Below are 22,969 nucleotides of genomic sequence, written 5' to 3' on the forward strand. Positions count from 1 at the left end.
TGAAACAACATGGAATCATGTAGTAGTAACCAAAAAAGTGTTAAACAAATCAAAATATATTTTATATTTGAGATTCTTCAAAGTAGCCACCCTTTGCCTTGATGATAGCTTTGCACAGTCTTGGCATTCTCTCAACCAGCTTCACCTGGAATGCTTTTCCAACAGTCTTGAAGGAGTTCCCACATATGCTGAGCACTTGTTGGCTGCTTTTCCTTCATTCTGCGGTCCATCTCATCCCAAACCATCTCAAAATTGGGTTGACGTCGGGGGATTGTGGAGGCCAGGTCATCTGATGCAGCACTCCATCACTCTCCTTGGTCAAATAACCCTTACACAGCCTGGAGGTGTGTTGGGTCATTGTCCTGTTGAAAAACAAATGATAGTCCCACTAAGCGCAAACCAGATGGGATGGCGTATCGTTGCAGCATGCTGTGGTAGCTATGCTGGTTAAGTGTGCCTTGAATTCTAAATAAATCACCATCACACCTCCTCCTCCATGCTTCACAGTGGGAACCACACATGTCTAGATCATCCGTTCACCTACTCTGCGTCTCACAAAGACACGACGGTTGGAACCAAAAATCTCAAATTTGGACTTATCAGACCAAAGGACAGATTTTCACCGGTCTAATGTCCATTGCTCGTGTTTCTTGGCCCAAGCAAGTATCTTCTTCTTATTGGTGTCCTTTAGTAGTGGTTTCTTTGCAGCAATTCGACCATGAAGGCCTGATTCACGTAGTCTCCTCTGAACAGTTGATGTTGAGATTGTGTCTGTTACTTGAACTCTGTGAAGCATTTATTTGGGCTGCAATTTCTGAGGCTGGTAACTCTAATGAACTTATCCTCTGCAACAGAGGTAACTCTGGGTCTTCTTTTCTTGTGGCGGTCCTCATGAGAGCCAGTTTCATCATAACGTTCAAAGTTCTAGAAATGTTCCGTATTGACTGACCTTCATGCCTTAAAGTAATGATGGACTGCCGTTTCTCTTTGCTATTTGAGCTGTTCTTGCCATAATATGGACTTGGTCTTTTACCAAATAGGGCTATCTTCCTCTATACCACCCCTACCTGGTCACAACACAACTGATTGGCTCAAACGCTTTAAGAAGGAAAGAAATTTCACGAATTAACTTTTAAGAAGGCACACTTGTTCATTGAAATGCATTCCAGATGATTACCTCATGAAACTAGTGATGAGAATGCCAAGACTGTGCAAAACTGACATCAAGGAAATGGTGGCTACTTTGAAGAATCTGAAAATATAAAATATATTTTTGATTTGTTCAACACTTTTTTGGTTACTACATGATTCCAGATGTGTTATTTCATAGTTTGGATGTCTTCACTATTATTCTACAATGTAGAAAATAGTAAAAGTAAGAAAAACCCTTGAATGAGTAGGTGTGTGCAAAACCTGCTGTATAGATCATACTAACAGCCCTATAAACAAACCTGCAGTACATACTGACAGTCCTATAGACAGACCTGCAGTACATACTGACAGCCCTATAGACGTACCTGCAGTACATACTGACAGTCCTATAGACAGACCTGCAGTACATACTGACAGCCCTATAGACAGACCTGCAGTACATACTGACAGCCCTATAGACAGACCTGCTGTAGAGGACGTACTGACAGTCCTATAGACAGACCTGCTGTACATACTGACAGCCCTATAGACGTACCTGCAGTACATACTGACAGCCCTATAGACAGACCTGCATAGAGGACGTACTGACAGTCCTATAGACAGACCTGCTGTAGAGGACATATGGACAGTCCTATAGACAGACCTGCTGTACATACTGGCAGCACTATAGACAGACCTGCATACATACTGACAGTCCTATAGACAGACCTGCTGTACATACTGACAGCCTAAGACAGACCTGCTTTACATACTGACAGCACTATAGACAGACCTGCTGTTACTACTTGACAGTCTATAGACAGACCTGCTGTAGAGGACATATGGACAGTCCTATAGACAGACCTGCTGTAGAGGACATATGGATAGTCCTATAGACAGACCTGCTGTAGAGGACATATGGACAGTCCTATAGACAGACCTGCTTAGAGGACATATGGACAGTCCTATAGACAGACCTGCAGTACATACTGACAGCCCTATAGACAGACCTGCAGTACATACTGACAGCCCTATAGACAGACCTGCTGTACATCCTGACAGCCCTATAGACAGAACTGCAGTAGAGGACATTTGGACAGTCCTATAAACAGACCTGCAGTATATAATGACAGCCCTATAGACAGACCTGCAGTAGAAGACATATGGACAGCCCTATAGACAGACCTGCAGTAGAGGACATACTGACAGCCCTATAGACAGACCTGCTGTACATACTGACAGCCCTATAGACAGACCTGCAGTAGAGGACATACTGACAGTCCTATAGACAGACCTGTAGTAGAGGACATATGGACAGCCCTATAGACAGACCTGCAGTAGAGGACATACTGACAGCCCTATAGACAGACCTGCTGTACATACTGACAGCCCATAGACAGACCTGCAGTACATACTGACAGCCCTATAGACAGACCTGCAGTAGAACATATGACGAGCCCTATAGACAGACCTGCAGTACATAATGACAGCCCTATAGACAGACCTGCAGTACATAATGACAGCCCTATAGACAGACCTGCAGTACATAATGACAGCCCTATAGACAGACCTGCAGTACATAATGACAGCCTATAGACAGACCTGCAGTTAACAAATGACAGCCCTATAGACAGACCTGCAGTAACTAATGGACAGCCCTATAGACAGACCTGCAGTACATAATGACAGCCCTATAGACAACCTGCAGTACATAATGACAGCCTATAGACAGACCTGCAGTACATAATGACAGCCCTATAGACAGACCTGCATACATAATGACAGCCCTATAGACAGACCTGCAGTACATAATGACAGCCCTATAGACAGACCTGCAGTACATAATGACAGCCCTATAGACAGACCTGCCAGTACATAATGACAGCCCTATAGACGACCTGCAGTACATAATACAGCCCTATAGACAGACCTGCAGTACATAATGACAGCCCTATAGACAGACCTGCAGTAATAATGGACAGCCCTATAGACAGACCTGCAGTACATAATGACAGCCCTATAGACAGACCTGCAGTACATAATGACAGCCCTATAGACAGACCTGCAGTACATACTCCCGAGTGGAGCAGCGGTCTAAGGCTCTGCATCTCAGTGGTAGAGGTGTCACTACAGGCCCTGGTTTGATTCCATGCTCTATCACAATCGACTGGGAGTCCCATAGGGCGGCGCACAATTGGCCCAGCGTCGTTAGGGTTTGGCCGTGGTAGGCGATCATTGTAAATAAAACGGACTTGCCTAGATTTTTAAAGGTATGCTGTTGGGGTACTGTATATTATTCTGTTTTAATCTTACTCCTGAATCGATACAATAAATATAATAGTTTTTCTTCCGTGTATTTTTTAACAAAGATGATAGTTACGTTGAAGTACAAAGTGTAGGGATAAATCTACAGATGAAATCAGTCTTCAGTACAAGGTGGTATAGCAAGGAGATTAGAATGCCATGAACCAAGAGGATGTGAGTTCAAATACCAGGTGAGGACATGTTGAATAATCATTACTTTATGAATAAACATACACAATGTTGGTCATATTTGTAAATTGAAAACACTATGTTAAAAGCACTGTGTGTGTGTCCCTAGTGTTGCCCAAAGACAAAGAGATGTGATTGGATCAGTGGTTCACCATTCAGGGTCTTGATGTCCTTGGCAACAGTAACAAGGGGTGATGTGTAATGAAACTAGGGCGCACGTGTCCTACGTCAGTACTTTTTGGGTGGGGAGAATATTTTTATTTTGCGACAACCAGGTGACGTCCTCAGAACAAACCGGGAACTAGACAAAAAACCTCCAGAGGACCATGACACAAGGTCCCAAGAACGTACAGCGGACCTTTAGGGGACCATGACCTAACATCTAAAGAAAGTCCTAAAAACTGGGAACTAGACTTAACCTCCAGGGGACCATGACATAATGTCCCAAGAACGTCCTAAAAACGTTCACGGGACAAACCGGGATCTAGGCAAAACCTCCAGGGGACCATGAGACAACATCCCAAGAATGTCCTAAAAACTTCCTTGGGGACATCCCCAGGAACAACCGGTAACCAGACAAAACCTCCAGGGTACCATGACACAATATCCTGACGACTTAAGGCACACATTTTGTGACGTCGCAAGGACATTGAAGCCAGTTCACTGCTTTTTTAAATTCTTCCCCTCGAATAAGGGACTGATTTAGACCTGAGACACCAGGTGGGCGCAATTAATTATCGAAGATAGAACAGCAGTACTTGTAGAGTAAGATTTGAATACCCCTGGACCATAGTCTCCAGTGCCAGAGAAGAACAGCAGCTGTTAGGAGACAACAATACCTAGCTAAACTAATCTCAGAACCAAGAACCAAATCTCACATGGTCTAACAGTCTTTTACAGAGCCTTCAGAAAGTATTTACACCCATTGACTTTTTTCACATTTTGTTGTGTTACAGCCTGAATATAAAATTTAAAAAAAAATTGTCACGGGCCTAAACACAATACCTCATAATGTCAAAGTGGAATTATGTTTTTTGAATTTTCTACAAATGAATAAACCATGAAAAGTTTAAATGTCTTGAGTCACAGATTCAACCACTAAGACCAAGGAGTTTTCCAATGGCTCACAAAGAATGGCGCCTATTGGTAGATGGTTTAAAAAAACAAAAAAAGCTGACATTGAATATCCCTTGGAGCATGGTGCATATTAATAACACTTTGGATGGTGTATCAATACACCCAGTCACTACAAGAAACAGGCGTCCTTCCTAACTCAGTTGCCAGAGAGGAAAGAAACCATTCAGGGATTTCACCATGAGGCCAAAGGTGACTTTAAAATAGTTTCAGAGTTTAATGGCTGTGATAGGACATAATTGACGATGGATCAAAAACATTGTAGTTACTCCACAACACTAACCTAATTGACAGACTGAAAAGAAGGAAGCCTGTACAGAATACAAATATTACAAAACATGCATCCTGTTTGCAACAAGGTACTAAAGTAATACTGCAAAAAAATGTGGCAAAGCAATACATTTTTTGTACTGAATACGACATTTTATGTTTGGGGCAAATCCAATACAACACATTACGGAGTACCACTCACCATATTTTCAAGCATAGTGGTGGCTGCATCATGTTATGTGTATGCTTGTAATCGATAACTACTGGGGAGTTTTTTAGGATAAAAGTTCAATGGAATGGAGCTAGGCACAGGCAAAACCTTGTTCAGTGTGCTTTCCACCACACACTGGGAGATTAATTCACCTTTCAGCAGGACAATAACCTAAAACACAAGGCCAAATCTACACTGGAGTTGCTTACCGAGAAGACAGTAAATGTTCCTGAGTGGCCGAGTTACAGTTTTGACTTAAATCAGCTTGAAAATCTATGGCAAGACTTGAAAATGGCTGTCTAGCAATGATCAACAACCAACTTGACAGATTTGAAGAATTATTAAAATAATAATGGGCAAATATTGTACAATCTAGGTTTGCAAAGCTCTGAAGACTTACCCATAAAGACTCACAGCTGTAATCACTGCCAAAGGTGACTCTAACAAGTATTGACTCAGGCGTGTGAATACTTACGTAAATTAGACATTTCTGTATTTTATTTTCAATAAATTTGCAAAAAGATTGAAAAACATGTTTTCACTTTGTCATTATTGTGTGGGTATTGTGTGTATAATGGGTGAGAAAAAAACATGTTTAATCCATTTTGAATTCAGGCTGTAACACAAAAAATGGTGGAATAAGTCAAAGGGTATGAATCGTTTCTGAAGGCACTGTATAAGACACTATCAAGACCCATTACAAAACAAACATGTTCTGTAGTAGCTGATCAGTCGAGAGATAAATTATATGATATTCCCTCATTTCTTATCAGATACCCTTGTGAATTATTATTTTTTTGTATTGCTTACAGATTTTAACTTATGCATTTGAATAAATATAATTTGAATATCACAGCTTTGCTTTGATTTATAACCCCCCCCCAAAAGAAATAGATAAAGTCTTGGTAAATTGCATTTGTTATCATTAATTGCTTGCTGTTGTATACCTTTTTGAAAGTGTTTTGGATGCCGTAGATGTCAGTCATGTACCCATGCTGTAATTTTGAGCTTGGTTCTTCTACTGTACCTACTATGGTACATAAAGGTGCAGACTGTCACAATCGTCTTGAGGTGAAAGAGTGGACCAAGGCGCAGCGTGATATGAATACATCTTTTTTTAATATAACAAAGACAAAAACTGAAGAACACTGACAAACTAATACAAAAACGTGAAGCTATACAAACTACGTGCACACATGCAACATAGACAATTACCCACAACCTACCTAATGCCTATGGCTGCCTTAAATATGGCTCCCAATCAGAGACAACGATAGACAGCTGTCTCTGATTGAGAACCATTCCAGGCAACCATAGACTTACCTAAACACCTACACTGAACACAACTCCATGAACTCTACAAAAACTCCCTAGGCAATACAACCACCCAAGACGAGACAAACAAACACAAACATCCCCCATGTCACACCCTGACCTAACTAAAATAATACAGAAAACAAAGATAACTAAGGCCAGGGCGTGACACAGACATGCGGCACAGTTTTGATTGTTATTGTTTAGATCATGATTACAGATAACTTGGGTCAATTATTTCTAGGTAGTTCTTTGGAATCTTTTTTTTTAGTCTAGTGATCATTATGTATAAAAAATATTTTAAAAAAAATAATAAAACATTGTATTATGAAGAGCAGTATACCTGGGCATGTTATACTGACACGTTATTCTTTACGATATATTCAAGACAGCTGTATCTTAGAGAATGTGAATTCAGTGAATCTGAAATATGTCAAAGCACACAACTTTCAAAATGAGTCCTCTGATCTTTTATTGCCTTTAATGTAAAGAAGATCTAGCAGTTATAAAACGTGGACTTTAATAACAGTTGTGACCATTAAAGCCAGATGTAAAAGGGCAGCTCTGCTGAAGAGCAGTGGCCCATGTATGGTCTGTCATGCAAAATGAAGAGTCCTGTTTATTACATCCAGATGGGTAACAAATAGCTTCATATGAGGACAAGGTCTCCTTTGAACGTCCATGTTATCTACAGGGGCTGTCTCAATTGTCACACTATTCCCTATAGCCTAGTGCACTAGGCACTTTATTACCTATTTAATGTGGGAATAGGGTGTCATTTGGGAAACATGCGGGGACTGGAGGAGAGTTTGAGAGAAGGGTTTGTCCTCGTTGAATAAAGAAATGTAATATAGTTCTGGAATATTGTTCCCTGTTTTGTTTCGGTACCATGATAACGCAGTGTGTAGGAAAGACAAAAAGGAAATGAACTTCAAGGGGATTTTTGGGGGGCATTTATTGTATTCAATCTCACATTCTGTACAAATCTTCAAAACATGTTATGTATTGACTTGTGGTTGTCTTATTATTATTACTGTGTTATTATGTCCCGTGCCCCGGTGCTCAAGGACAAGTTAGGAAAATTAACAAGCTGTCAGTATCTCTCTTGAAATGTTGCACAACTGGACAGACCAGATAGATTTTTTAATTGTTTTATTTAATTGTTTTATTTAATCTTTATTTAACTAGCCAAGTTAGTTAAGAACAAATTAAGAACAAATTCTTATTTACAGTGACGGCCTACCAAAAGACAAAAGGCCTCCTGCGTGGACGGGGGATTAAAAAATAAATAAATAAATAGATAAGATTACCTATTGAAACAGCCTTTGAATGCTTCGAATGGACTCTTGTGAGTTATATTGTCATGCTTTATATATTGAATTAAAGAAAGTTGGGACATTTAGTCAGTTCTTCTATAAAATTATTTTATGAAATAAATAAGTCTGAGGAGATATTGTAGTCTGCATTATTTTTAGACTCTGAATATGTTTACTTTCATTTGATGTTCAACTCGTTATTGTTTAATTTCTGTTACATATATTGTAAAATGTGCATGTTATATAATGCATGTTATATAGGCTAAATGCAATATGTTGCATATATATGTTGCATAGTGCACCAGGAAAAGGCCTCTCCCTTGAAGTCAACCACAGGCAGAAAATACTTCAGACTGTCAACCTATACAGATTTAGAATCTTAATTTGAGCCAGTTTGCTTCAGCAGGAAAATAATAATGTAGCAACAAGACATTTTAATTATTATGTGGATTGTAATTAATATACATTTTTGTTGGGGAAAATCAAGTCTGAAATTTCAAAGTGTAAATTACAACCTGCAGAATCTTTTTAAAATCTCAAATACACTACGAGTTTCACATTTCTTGCACTGCAGAAAAGTTCTGCAACAGGGTGATCAAGTTAAGATCATACATCTGTACACATGGTGTTGTATCAAGTTCAATTTACATTAGCCTACTGAGCCCACAGTTCTGCTTAGGTCATAACGCCCCTTTCTTGAGTGTCTTCTCCTTCTCCTTGAGGGACTGAACAAGTCTCTAGACTAGCCCCACCTCTACTTCTACATATGTAGGATATTCATTTGAGCCAGTTTGCTACAGCAGGAAAATGATCCTGAAGAAAAAGGAAATGTGAATTATTATAATTAAACGTTTTTTTTTTTTTTACGGGTTGTTAACATTTTGTTAGGGCAAATCAAGTCTGACATTTCAAAGTGGAAATTACAAACTTTAAAAGCCTTTTTAAACATTGAATACACTGCAAGTTTGCATTTCCTGCTGTGCAGGACAATAATCAGCAGCAACAGAGTGATCAAATTAAGATTCTACATCTGTAGTAAGGTACAATTACGCATGGAGTCAACCGAACCAAATGATTGACTTGAACAAAAGGAGTGCCTTGTCAAATTACTTGACCCTCTCTTAAAAATGATGATGAGCCCTCCTCGCCACCAGTGACATCTGTCAACCCAAGATAAAAGAATAAAACAATGACGAATTTAGATGACCTGCTCGTCCACATCGGAGATTACGGACCATACCAAAGGAGAATCACTGTCCTCGGATCTCTGCCGGTGCTGACCTTCGCGTTCGTCCTCGTAGGAGTCGTGTTCTTGGGAAACACTCCCGTGCACTGGTGCCGGACCTCCGGGACAGAGCGCATCCAGGATGAATGTGACTGGACAGACAAGGAGCTGCGTGACCTCACCGTCCCGCTGTTGGATGAGTCGGGGCAGGGCTTATTGGGCGTCTACAGCCGCTGCCAGAGGTTCGATGTGGCCTGGAAGTTCTGGAACGGCAGCCAGAGCAACTGCAATGACCTCACCGACTGGCCCTTGATTTCTAATCTCACCCAGTTACCGGTAGTCGCGTGCGACAGAGGCTGGGTGTTTGATCCGTCTCGCACTACTATCGTTTCAGAGGTAAATTTGGTCTTCAAAAACCCCCGCAGTGTCTGGAAGTTCAGGAGCTCAAATTCTACGAAGAAATAATTGAATGAATGAATTCATTTTATTTAACCTTCATTTTATCAGGGAGTCATACTGAGATGAAAGGTATATTTTACAGATGAGCCCTGAATTAAATTACAGAAAATACACACATCAATATAAATACAAAATGCAAGCAGGAAGAAAAACATGGTCATAAAAAACGAAGATATTCATCTGTTAAAAGGTCCTCAATCAGGATTCTGAATTGACCTAGAGGCACCAGAACAGCACATTTCAGTACATTTTGAATACTGTTCCTCAATTAAGATACAATAACTAAAAGCTGATTTACATAATTAGAGACCAAAGGAATTTCCAGAGTTATCCATCCCTGAGACCAGGGGTGGTAACTCCTCTGTCTGAGGTTAAGTAATGATGTTAGGTCCAGTGGGATTTTTTTGTAAAAGGACTTTATAAATGAAAACATAGCAATGTATAAACCTACATGACATCAAAGAGGGACAACCAACTTTCTAGAATGCAGTGATGAGTGCTAAAACCGTTGCCCATAATGAAGTGCAGTGTATTATGATAAACTGCATCTAACAGCTTTAATGAAGTAGCAGCTGTGTTCATATAGATGACAGTGGAGGATGATGAGGGGAGGATGGCTCATAATAATGCCTGGAACGGCGTAAATGGAATGGCAACCGTGTGTTTGATACCATTCTATTCATTTCGCTTCAGCCATTACCACCAGCCCGTCTTCACAAATGAACGTGCCACCAACCTCCTGTGATAGATGCTGTCGCCGTAGTCTTGGACAGATAGGGACTTTGACTGAATAACTTGCTTTATACTACTTATCGAGAGGCATAACCTATTTGTATAGAAACATATTTTTATTCTCAGCTTCTTAAAACCTTTTTTCAATAGGGGGTGCTGTTTTCACTTTGTAAAAATTTCGTTCCCAAATTAAACTGCCTCGTACTCAATTCTTGCTCGTACAATATGCATAGTATTATTACTATTGGATAGAAAACACTCTCTAGTTTCTAAAACCGTTTGAATTATTTCTCTGAGTGAAACAGAACTCATTCTGCAGCACACTTCCTGTCAGGAAGTGAGATTTCTGAAATCGAGGTCTCTGTTCTAGGGTCAGTTTATAAATTCCCATGTAAGCTATGGGGCTACATGCACTGCATACGCCTTCCCCTAGATGTCAGTAAGCGGTGAGAATTTGAATGGAGTGGATTGCACCATCTGGGGCACTATAAATGCTCTTGGAACGGAAGGTCCGACCTTTTCAACGGGGGACCTGACGCAGGAGGGACATCACCATGGCGTCCTGAAAAGCTTTCGTTTGAGAAGTTCTATATCTCCGGCTCTGATTTAATTTGATTTTTGTCTTAAAAACTTCATAAGGTAGTTAATTTAAACCGACTTATAGCAGTTTATTGCGATTTTCTGGAATTTCTTTGTCACGCGCTATCGCGTGTTGGACACCTCTCCGGCACATGGCTAGCGTTAGCTGCTAATTCTACAGGAGAAGAGGACATCTTTCAACCAAAATACGATTGTTCTGGACAAAGGACACCTTGCCCAAGATTCTGATGAAAGCTCATCAAATAGTAAGAAGTCTTTATGCTGTTAATTCGTATTTATGTTGAAAAATGTTAAACAATAATTCCGCCATGAATTTCGGTGCGGTCTCGCTTTAGCGCACGCTGTATGTCGTAGTAACGTTAATTTTAAAAATCTAACACAGCGGTTGCATTAAGAACTAATGTATCTTTCATTTGCTGTCCAACCTGTATTTTTTAGGCAAGTTTATGATTAGCTATTGATTAGATTAGGTGCCTCTCCAAGATGGCGCCGGACAGATTGCTTGAAGTTTGGCTACTATTGACATTGTATAACCACGATTTGTGCCGCTACATATGCACATTTTCGAACAAACCCTATATGCATTGTGTAATATGATGTTACAGGACTGTCATCTGAAGAAGTTTATGAAGGTTAGTCAAAAATTATATATCTTTTGCTGGTTTGTTACGATCGCTAACCTTTGCTGCTGGTAAATGGCTTGTGTTTCTGGCTATTGTGGTAAGCTAATATAATGCTATATTGTGTTTTCGCTGTAAAACACTTAAAAAATCGGAAATATTGGCAGGATTCACAAGATGTTGGTCTTTCATTTGCTGTATGCTGTGTATTTTTCAGAAATGTTTTATGATGAGTATTTAGTTATTTGACGTTGGTCTCTGTAATTATTCTGGCTGCTTCGGCGCTATTTCAGATTGCAGCTGCAATGTAGAACTGTGATTTATACCTGAAATATGCAAATTCTTCTAACAAAACATATGCTATACAATAAATATGTTATCAGACTGTCATCTGATGAATTTGTTTCTTGGTTAGTGACTATTTATATCTTTATTTGGTCGAATTTGTGATAGCTACCTATGCAGTAAAAAAATGGTGGAGAAAAAAAAGTTGTCTCTTTTGCTATCGTGGTTAGCTAATAGAAATACATATTGTGTCTTCCCTGTAAAACATTTTAAAAATCAGAAATGGTGGCTGGATTCACAAGATGTGTATCTTTCATCTGGTGTCTTGGACTTGTGATTTCATGATATTTAGATGCTAGTATTTACTTGTGGCGCTATGCTAGGCTATGCTAGTCAGCTTTTTTACTGATGAGGGTGCTCCCGCATCCGGGATTGTGTGCAAGTAGAAGTTCTTAAGTATATTTAAAACTAAATACTTTTAGATTTATTTACTGGGTGACTTTCACTTTTACTTAGTCATTTTCTATTAACTCATCAATATGCTTTTTAAAAGACAGCTTTTCATCTATCCAGGGACATGATCAATATGGACACCATCCAAAGTACATATGCTCAAATCATCAGCGCTGTTTTTATGGTGCTCTAGAGAATAACATATACTTAGTTTTACCTATATTCACTAATGTAGTACTAATGCACGGAGACTGCCACGCAGCTCCCCTTGGACTGCGGTGCAGAGCACAGAATAAATATCACTCCACAGAGAGAAGCACCAGATTGAATTTCACTCAACTTTCTAGAGTTTTCCCTGTTAGTTAAGACTATCGATGTTTCCCTTAACTGTGACAATTGTGATCGAATCAACGAAATATGAACCACTTTCAATGCAACATAACGAAACAAAACGAACTATGCAAGATATTTTGTTGTAGGCAGAACGCATCAGAGTTGGATTCTATTGCACATGACTCAGCTGTACTGTGCACAGACTCGTGCCGAATAACCAATCAGAGCTGCAGTAGGCCTTTATGCAAATAGGCCATTGCCATATATGGATCTGTGTCATTTACTTGTACAGCAGGAGCGGTCGCGAGTAGATGCGCTTGTCATGAGATCAAAGAGAGAGCTGCATGTAGCCACATGTGCACATTTTGTTCATATTCTTTGCTTGTTAGTGAGTTATTAGCTCAGTTATAGATCATTTGTAGTCAGCAAGGGAAGTGATTGCTTCCTACAAGAGCACAAAACATGTGCATTTCTAGACATCTTTGAAAAGCAATACAGGTGAATATATATTTTTTTGTCTTAAAGGGGCAGTGTTGTATTTTGAGACAGGCTTGAATAAACTAAGTAGCCAATAGGCAGAGGGTAGCATAATTTGTTTTATTCTCTGTAATACTCGTGGTTTCTTCCATCAAACAACACAACAACATTTTCTGTCACCTCCTTATCTAAAGGACAAGTGGATAAACAGATGTATGTCAAGCCCTGCATATCTTTTTCAAAAGTCTCATAGACACCACACATTGGCTTCTACTGTAGGCTGGAATGATAGAACAGCTATTTCCATGTTAAAATATTATGGGATGCATTTTCTCTATAGTTTTTGATGGTAGTCCAGTCTGGTATGCCTACATTACGATCAAATAGCCACGGTAGCCTACTTGTCAACTGTTAAAACTGTAACTTAAAGCGGGTACTGCCTCAGTGGTCACAGTCAACAGGTGCTGGAAGTTGCACAGAATTCTTTTTTTCTACAGACATGTCGATATTGTTAGTCTAAAAAGTAAAGGACCCAAACCTTTCGTTAATATCCAGGAAACCTGATTTAACACCATCAGTAGATATACATTGAGTTCTGTCTGTCAAGTAATTTATTAACCAGTTACATGCAGCCTGGTCTAGGCCAATTGAGGAAAGCCTCTGAATTAGCAGTGAGTGATCATCAGTATCCAAAGCCTTTGACAGGTCAATGAAGAGGGCAGCAGAATGTTGCCCATTATCCATACAATTAACCACATCATTTATAACTCAGTATGCAGCAGAGATAGTGCTATGACCTGGTCTGGAATTTGACTCGTGTACATTTAGAATACATTTCAAAGATAACATAGACACAGACACTTGCATACACACAAGCGATAACATACACACTATACACACAGTGTAACTTCCAGCACGTGTTGACTGTGACTACTGAGGCAGTACCCGCTTTAAGTTACAGTTTTAACAGTTGACATATGCACTATACACACACACGATTACATACGCACTATACACACATGTGCACATGGATTTTGTGTTGTAGATACAGTGCGTTCGGAAAGTATTCAGACCCATTGAAATTTTCCACATTTTGTTACGTTACAGCCTTATACTTATTTAATTTTTTTATTCCCTCATCAATCTACACACAATACCCCATAATGACAAAGCAAAAACAGTTTTTTTGGGGGAAATGTACATATGTATTCAGACCCTTTACTCAGTAATTTGATGAAGCACCTTTGGCAGCGATTACAGTCTAGAGTCTTCTTGGGTATGATGTTACAAGCTTGGCACACCTGCATTTGGGGAGTTTCTCCCATTCTTCTTTTCAGATCCTCTCAAGCTCTGTCAGGTTGGATGGGGAGCGTTGCTGCACAGCTATTTTCAGGTCTCTCCAAAGATGTTCGATCAGGTTTAAGTCTGGGCTCTGGCTGGGCGACTCAAGGACTTTCAGAGACTTGTCCTGAAGCCACTCCTGCGTTGTCTTGGCTGTGTGCTTAGGGTCATTGTCCTGCTGGAAGGTGAACCTTCGACCAAGTCTGAGGTTCTGAGTGCTCTGGAGCAGGTTTTCATCAAGGATCTCTCTGTACTTTGCTCCGTTCATCTTTGCCTCAATCCTGACTAGTCTTCCAGTTACTGCCGCTGAAAAACATCCGTACGGGGATTGGAGGGACGCCATGTGCGACTGACGTGTTTTCCGTTTGCTCCCATGTTATTTTTAAAGTTTATGTGAATTTTGCAGCAGAACCGTATTTATTTTCATATATTATTTTGGTGATCCCTTCCCGTAAAAACCAAGACTACTTTACTTCCAAATGTCAGCATGCCGACGAAACATAAGGCCAAAAGCATGACTTTGAGAAAACCCGGCCTACAAGACACACTCTCATCACCGCCCTCTCCTGAGCCTGACGGCCCGGGGACTCACACTTTACCCGGGGGGGCGGCTTGGCCTGGCGGCGTTGAAATGAACATTCTCGAGGCCATCAAACTACTACGCTCTGAGATAGTTGAAATGAAAACGGAGGTGGTTGCTACGATTGAGGCCTGAATACAGGAGGTTTCTGTTACTTTAAAAGCAGATCTAACCATCCTGCGGAACGAGACGGTGCCAGCAATCACATCACTCAAAACAACAATGGCGTCGCACACTACAACGATTGCAGCACTGGAGACCTCCGCTACAAATGTCTCCGACTTAACCACCTCCCTGGAGGCTGACGTGAAACGCCTAGCTGCGGATTTGAAAAAGGTGAAGGAGAGCTGTGTAAGTTTAGAGGGATTCTCTCGCCGCAACAACCTGAGACTTGTATCGGTCCCAGAGTCAGCGGAAATGCCTCGCGCCACGGATTTCGTTTCTGGGCTGCTGAAGGATGTTCTTGCCTTAGATGAAAAGCCCCTGATTGATCGTGCCCACCGGTCGCTGCGCCCAAAGCCCCGGGATGGGGAGAGGCCCCGTGACATAATTCTTCGAGTGCACTTTTTCCATGAGAAGATGGAGATTCTCCGACGAGCCCGCAATACCACTCTGAGCTTTCAGGGACAGAGCTTCTCTATCTACCAGGACTACTCCCCCACTGTTTCCAGGCAGCGCGCAGCTTTCGGACAGGCCAAACGACTACTTCGGGACCATCCAGGTGTGAAGTATGGACTGCGATTCCCGGCCCGTTTACGGCTATCTCATGATGGTAAAGACTACACATTTGAATCTCCGGATGAGGCTCTCTCTCACATTCAACGTCACATCAAGAAGTCTTGAACTTGCTCACAGTTCAGCAACTGTTGCTTGCGAACTGTGGATAGTAAGTAACCCACCTGTGGTACAATTATGTTTAGCTATAACATGCTAATTTTGTATAGTTGGGGAGTTGGCGAACCCATTCAGGCTTATCTGATGTGATCTAATGTTTTGATCATCTAGTGTGCTTGCCTTACAAGCATTCAGTCATTTTAATTTCATTGTATTGAGGTTTTACTTTACTCCTGTGTTTCTAGGCTGTCTCGCTCACCTATTCAGTTTGTTTACATAGTGTCTCAGTGACTCAAAATATTCTTGGTTATTTGTTTACTGCATCCGTTTGCATTGACCCAGTAAACAGTAAATGTTTCCCGAGGCGACACGTTTTTTGGGGTCTTCACTTCAATTTGAAAACTTTTGAGTGTCATTTATGCCCAGCAAGCGTTCAACGTTGCGCACACGTCGTTTTTTGGTCTTGGTTGTAAGCTGTCTCAGCATTCAACTAGACAACTATTATAATAATTATTATTATTATTATTTTTGATTGTCTTACTACGATTTCCTTACTTCAAATTAGGTTTTCGGCTGAGAGCCTTTATACATTATATTTATTTTCTCTCTCAATGCCTGTTATAAGACTGGGAATATAATTATATACATCTACAAGTGGTGCTTTTGTAATTTCGTTTGCACAAGGAATTCACTTTAAAATTTAAAATTATTTAAAAAATGATTATCTCTTTTTGCTGTTTGATCCACTAACAAAACGCGACTTTAAAGAGCGGGACTGTGGGTTTAGGTTTAAGACCGCACTCTCACAGACATACTGTGCGAAGAGAACATGTTCTATTTAGGCTTGTACCTCGTTTGGGGAGGTATTGTCTGGGATGGGGGGAGGGGTTGAATTGTTCACTTCTAATGTTGTCATTCTGTCTTTTTCGTTTTTTCCCCCTGTACTTTTTCCAAACATCTACCACCGTACATTATTACTCTGAGACAAGTTATTCTGGGGTTTTTGGGCGCTCATTGCTTTTCCATTCTATGCTCTAATGACAGGGTTGTATAACGGGAATGCCCAGAGGGGCCGAAACAATGCGATCAAGTACATTTCGTGGAACATCAAAGGGGTTAATAACCCAGTGAAGCGTAAGAGGGTGTTGACACACTTAAAGGGTTTGAATGCAAATGTTGCATTTCCACAAGAGACTCACTTGAGGACTGGTGAGCATTTTAGGATGCGTAGGGACTGGGTTGGTCAAGTGTTCCACTCTAACTTTCATAGTAAATCAAGAGGGGCTGCCATTTTGGTTGATAAAGCTACTCCCTTTGTAGCTTCTGAGGTTATTGCTGATCCTAAGGGACGATACGTCATAGTAACCGGTAAACTGTTTTCTACCCCTCTTGTTTTGGCTAGTGTTTATGCTCCCAATTGGGATYACACAAGTTTKATTTCTTCCTTTTTGTCTGCTATACCCAATTTAGATTCTCATTTGTTGATTTTAGGGGGGGATTTCAACTGTAAAATGTCCCCAGTTCTTGACAAGTCCTCACAAACAACTACAGACCCATCTAAATGTGCCCTACTTATTCAAGCCTTTCTTCAGAAATATGCCATGTTTGAGGCCTGGCGTTTCCTACATCCTACAGATAGACAGTATTCCTTTTATTCTCATGTTCATCAAACATACTCCCGGATTGAATACTTCTTTTTGGACAAAAAACTTCTGCCTAACCTTTGGCAGTGTACTTACAAGAGTATTGTTATTTCTGACCATTCACCATTAGTGCTTGAACTAGAGTTTCCCCAGCGACCTCCTATGTGTTATCAATGGCGTCTTAACCCCATTTTACTCTCAGATAAGGAGTTTGTCAATTTCATTTCTTCTGAAATCACCTTATTCCTAGAAACTAATTCAACACCAGGTATGTCCTGCTCTATCATATGGGAGTCTCTCAAAGCATACCTACGTGGCCAAATTATTTCTTATACAGCCAACCAAAACAGAGTTCGCTCTCAGCGACTTCGGGACCTGAGCGAATCCATAGCCACATTGGATGAGAAGTATGCTACGGTTCCTTCCTCTGATCTGCATAAAGAGCGCCAACTACTCCAATCTGAATTTGATGAGCTCTCTACCAGACAAGCTGAACAGTTACTCTTGCGAGCTCGGTACAGAGTGTATGAACAAGGCGACAAGGCCAGTAAACTCCTTGCACATCAGATCCGTAAATCTGAGGCCTCACGTTTAATCCCACAAATAAGGACCCCGTCTGGTGCCACCACAGTTATACATAAAGAGATCAAMGATCAATTCAAACAATTTTACTCTGCACTATACACCTCTGAATCCCCTCAAGACCCTTTGCTGATTGATTCCTTCTTTAATGGCTTGAATATGCCTTCAATTGATACAGACACCCATGACTGTCTAGAAGAAGAATTTACACCTGAGATTGCAACAGCAGTGTCCACAATGAAAAGTGGTAAATCACCGGGTCCGGATGGTTTTCCAACCGGATTTTACAGGACGTTTTCTGGTCTGCTTTGCCCATTCTTGTCTCGACTATTTGCAGAGTGCCTTAATACCTCAAAGCTACCGCCTAGTCTTTATCAGGCTTCAATTTCATTACTATTAAAGAAAAACAAAGACCCCCTGGAATGTGGATCCTATCGCCCAATCTCGCTTTTAAACTGTGATTACAAAATCCTAGCCAAGCTTTTAGCCATCCGTATGGAAGGCTCGCTGCACCAAGTAATACACTCTGACCAGACTGGCTTTGTGAGAAATAGGCATTTGTTTTTCAATATTAGGCGCCTTATGAATATACTGTACTRCCCAGCGTCGGAGGACCCAGAGGTYGTGGTCTCACTTGATGCAGAAAAAGCGTTTGACCYCGTTGAGTGGGATTACCTAACAGCTACCCTTTATAGATTTGGCTTTGGRCCCAAATTCATTGCGTGGATAAAGATTTTTTATTTTTCCCCCATGGCTTCGGTACGGACTAACAACTTGTCCTCTGACTATTTTCCCTTGCACCGCGGATCCAGACAGGGRTGTCCACTCTKCCCCTTGTTGTTTGCTTTGGCAATCGAYCCTCTCGCCATTGCACTACGCTCTAATGATGCCATTCAAGGAATAATCAGGACGGGCTRAGAGCAGAAAGTCTCGRTATATGCGGATGACCTCCTTTTGTTTATCTCTAACCCTGATACCTCATTGCCACGCGCCTTATCTGTTCTTAAAAGGTTTGGATCAATCTCAGGGTACAAGCTGAATCTAGGCWAGAGTGAGCTTTTTCCTGTAAACAAGGCTGCMTTAAAGTGCTCTTTTACAAGTTCTCAGTTTAGGATTGTCCGSGATCAATTSACCTACTTGGGAGTTAAAGTGACAAGGAAATATTCAAATTTGTTTCAGGAAAACTTGGTTGCTCTAGCAGACAGTTTGAAACAATCTTTTACTTTTTGGAATTCGCTTCCTCTTTCTCTTATCGGAAGGATTAATGTCATTAAAATGAGTGTGTTGCCCAAATTTCTATATTTCAATGTTTACCCATTTTTATTCCAAGATCTTTTTTTATTTCACTGGATCAAACATTCATGCATTTTATTTGGGATGGCAAGGTACCACGGATTGGTAGAAAACATTTACAGAAGCCTAAGTCATTGGGGGGTTTAGCTCTACCAAATTTTCAGACATACTATTGGGCTGCAAATTTCAGAGCCCTTCTGTACTGGCTGCAGACTGATCCTACTGGCCCTAGACCACTCTGGGTCCAGATGGAGTCTGAATCGTGTAAACCTGCTGCACTTTCTTCTGTGTTGTGCTCGTCTCTCCCAGTGTCCCTAGGCAAAAGGTGTGTCAACCCAATTGTAAAGCAGTCTCTTAAAATTTGGAATCAGTTCCGTTTAGCCTTTGGCCTCCGAGGCTTTTCTCTATCAGGCCCAATCAATCAGAACATTTTATTTCCTCCATCTTTGAATGATAGGGCTTTTGGCATCTGACACTCACTAGGCCTCTCCTCACTAGCCCAATTATTCTTTGATGATACATTTGCCTCTTTTGCTCAGCTACAGGAAAAGTTCAACCTCCCCCAATATCACTTTTTCCGCTATCTCCAGACTAGGAACTTTGTCAGAGCTAACACACCTGAATTTCCCCATAGGCCTGCGAATATAGCTATAGAGAGCATCTTGGAGCTGAACAAGCTTCCTAGGGGCGCAATTTCAGATGTATATGCAATCATTCATGACTTACAGAACCCTTCTTTGGTGTCTTTAAAGAAGACACCTGGGAATCTGTGCTGCGCAGGGTGCATTCGTCCTCTTTTAGCACTAGACACAGCCTCATTCAATTCAAGGTGGTTCACCGTATCCACTGGTCTGGGGCCAGACTTGGAAGAATATTCTCTGATTTTGATCCTACCTGTGTCAGATGTAAAAACGGGACCAGCCACACTGTTGCATATGTTCTGGGGCTGTCATAAACTGTCAGGTTTCTGGGAATTCATATTTAAATGTTTCTCTGATATATATGACACTGTTATAGATCCCTCTCCCCTTACAGCCCTTTTTGGAGTACTGCCCATAGGTACCCCCCTGTCAAGAATCCAGTCGGACACTGTTGCTTATACAACTCTTTTAGCTAGACGGCTAATACTACAGAACTGGAAGATGGCAGCTCCCCCATCTTATAAATATTGGGTGAGAGATGTGTTGTGCTCTCTGAAACTAGAAAAAATTAAATTAAATTCACGTGGGAACCCCAAACTGTTTAATGAGGCTTGGGCTCCATTCCGGTCTTACTTTAAACAGTCCATCCTCTGATGGCATTCCTATTAAAACCAAAATAAGTCTGTATTTGACCCCCCTGTGACTTGGATGAGTTGGGTTGGATGAGCATTTCTCTGTGTTTTTTCTGGGGTGGGGGGGAGGCATTAAGGTTGATGTGCTTATTGATTGTGACCTGCGGATGCCTTGTTCATCTTGCCCGGGCAGAGACTAAGGTGTGAGCTTGTTTTTCCCAGTTATTTTTATTTTAAAATTTTGCTCACGCCTACATAAAATGATTATTATTCATTTTTTATTTTAAAGCATTGTAAACTTTTTATTTTTGGTCCAGTGGATGGTCGGTCTGTGGCCTTGACTGTCTGTGAGTGGTTGCATTTCTCCACCCCATCCCTTGACTGTTTACAGGAACAATGGTGAGGTGTTTGCTCTGTCCCTGTACTATAGATTGCCCTTTAACCTTTGTAGCCTTCTGCCTGGTGTGTTTAACTTGTCTAAAGTATGGTATCTTTAAAGCTATTTTTTTTAAATGTATTATTTGTATTTTTTCTAGTTGAGTATATTATTTATATTGCTTTGTCTTGTCTGTATGTGTAAAACTTAATAAACAGAGTTAAAAATAAAAAAACATCCGTACAGCATGATTCTGTCACCACAATATTTCGCCCTTGGGATGGTGCCAGATTTGCTCCAGACGTGATGCTTGGCATTCAGGCCAAAGAGTTCAATCTTTTCATCAGAGCAGAGAATCTTATTTCTCATGGTCTGAGAGTCTTTAGGTGTCTTTTGGCAAACTCCAAGCGGGCTGTCATGTGCCTTTTACTGAGGAGTGGCTTCCGTCTGGTCACTCTACCATAAAGACCTGATTGGTGGAGTGCTGCAGAGTTGGTTGTCCTTCTGGAAGGTTCTCCCATCTCCACAGAGGAACTTTGGAGCTCTGTCTGAGTGAGAATCGGGTTCTTGGTCACCTCCCTGACCAAGGCCCTTCTCCCCCGATTGCTCAGCTCTAGGAAGAGTCTTGGTGGTTCCAAACTTCTTCCATTTAAGAATGATGGTGGCCACGTGTTCTTGGGGACCTTCATTCCTACAGACATTTTTTGGTACCGTTCCCCAGACACAATTCTGTGTCGGAGCTCTACGGACAATTCCTTCGACCTCATGGCTTGATTTTTTGCTCTGACATGCACTTTCAACTGTGGGACGTTATATAGACAGGTGTCTGCCTTTTCAAATCATGTCCAATCAATTGAATTTACCACAGATAGATTCCAATCAAGTTGTAGAACGTCTCAAGGATAATCAATGGAAACGGGAGTCTCATATGGGAGTCTCATAGCAAAGGATCTGAATACTTATGTAAATAAGGTATTTCTGTTTTTTATATACATTTGCAAAATTTCTAAAAACCTGTTTTCACTTTGTCATTATAGGGTATTGTGATGTCATTATGGGGTATTGTGATGTCATTATGGGGTATTGTATGTAAATCAATGAGGAAAAGTTTTAGTATAAGGCTGTAACGTAACAAAATGTGGAAAAAGGGAAGGGGTCTGAGTACTTTCCCAATGCACTGCACATGTATATTTGATTTGATTAGATTTTACTGTTACTTGTCTTGGCTTATTTGTGTTTTTTTAATAATATTTTATTCATCGATTTATTTCCTCCTGTTGTTTTTATCTTGCTTATTTTATTTGATTGTTAAGGTCATGACATAACATCAGATACATTATAAAGCAATTAGAAGGATTTATAATGGCTTATTCATGGAAGTTATTGTAAAGTGTAACCAAAAAACACAGGTTTTCTCAAATACCCCTTATGTCTTCCTATATACCATGAACCCTGCGCTCCAGCGTGTGATTGACAGAGTGGTGTCTGCTGCAGAGGCCAGTGCTGATGAGGTGGTGCATAGTGAAGGGCGGGACCTCCAGCTGGAGGAGGGGACAGACCTCCACTTCCCCTTGCTGCTCTCTGAGGATGGCTAATCCTATGACATGGTCAGAGGCATCCCACAGGGCTTCAGAGAGTTCCTAGAGCCTATCTGCCCCAAGGGTACTCTTGTAATCTAACAAAAAGACAGTGGTGTAAAGTACTTAAGTGAAAATACTTTAATGTACTACTTAAGTAGTTTCTTGAGATATCTGTACTTTACTATATATATATTTTTTTAACTTTTAACTTTTACTTCACTACATTCCTAAAGAAAATAATGTACTTTTTACTCCATACATTTTTCATGACACCCAAAAGTACTCATTACATTTTGAATGCTTAACAGCAGGAAAATCGTCAAATTCACGCACTTATCAAGAGAACATCCCTGGGCATCTCTACTGCCTCTGATCTGGCGGACTCACTAAACACAAATACTTAGTTTGCAAATG

The 22,969-nt window shown here is 40.7% G+C and overlaps 1 long non-coding RNA gene across 1 annotated transcript; it reads right to left on the reverse strand.

The window, feature by feature from the left end:
* Positions 1–1,532: 1,532 nt before the first annotated feature.
* On the reverse strand, positions 1,533–2,181 carry LOC139027690 (uncharacterized). The gene is made up of 3 exons (XR_011479817.1): positions 2,109–2,181; positions 1,655–1,720; positions 1,533–1,616 (listed from the first exon to the last, which is right to left on the reverse strand). It is a non-coding gene; the product is annotated as an uncharacterized lncRNA (long non-coding RNA).
* Between the last annotated feature and the right edge of the window lie 20,788 nt (positions 2,182–22,969).

This window comes from Salvelinus sp. IW2-2015, linkage group LG4q.2, assembly GCF_002910315.2.
Source record: "Salvelinus sp. IW2-2015 linkage group LG4q.2, ASM291031v2, whole genome shotgun sequence".
Classification (NCBI taxonomy): Eukaryota; Metazoa; Chordata; class Actinopteri; order Salmoniformes; family Salmonidae; genus Salvelinus; species Salvelinus sp. IW2-2015.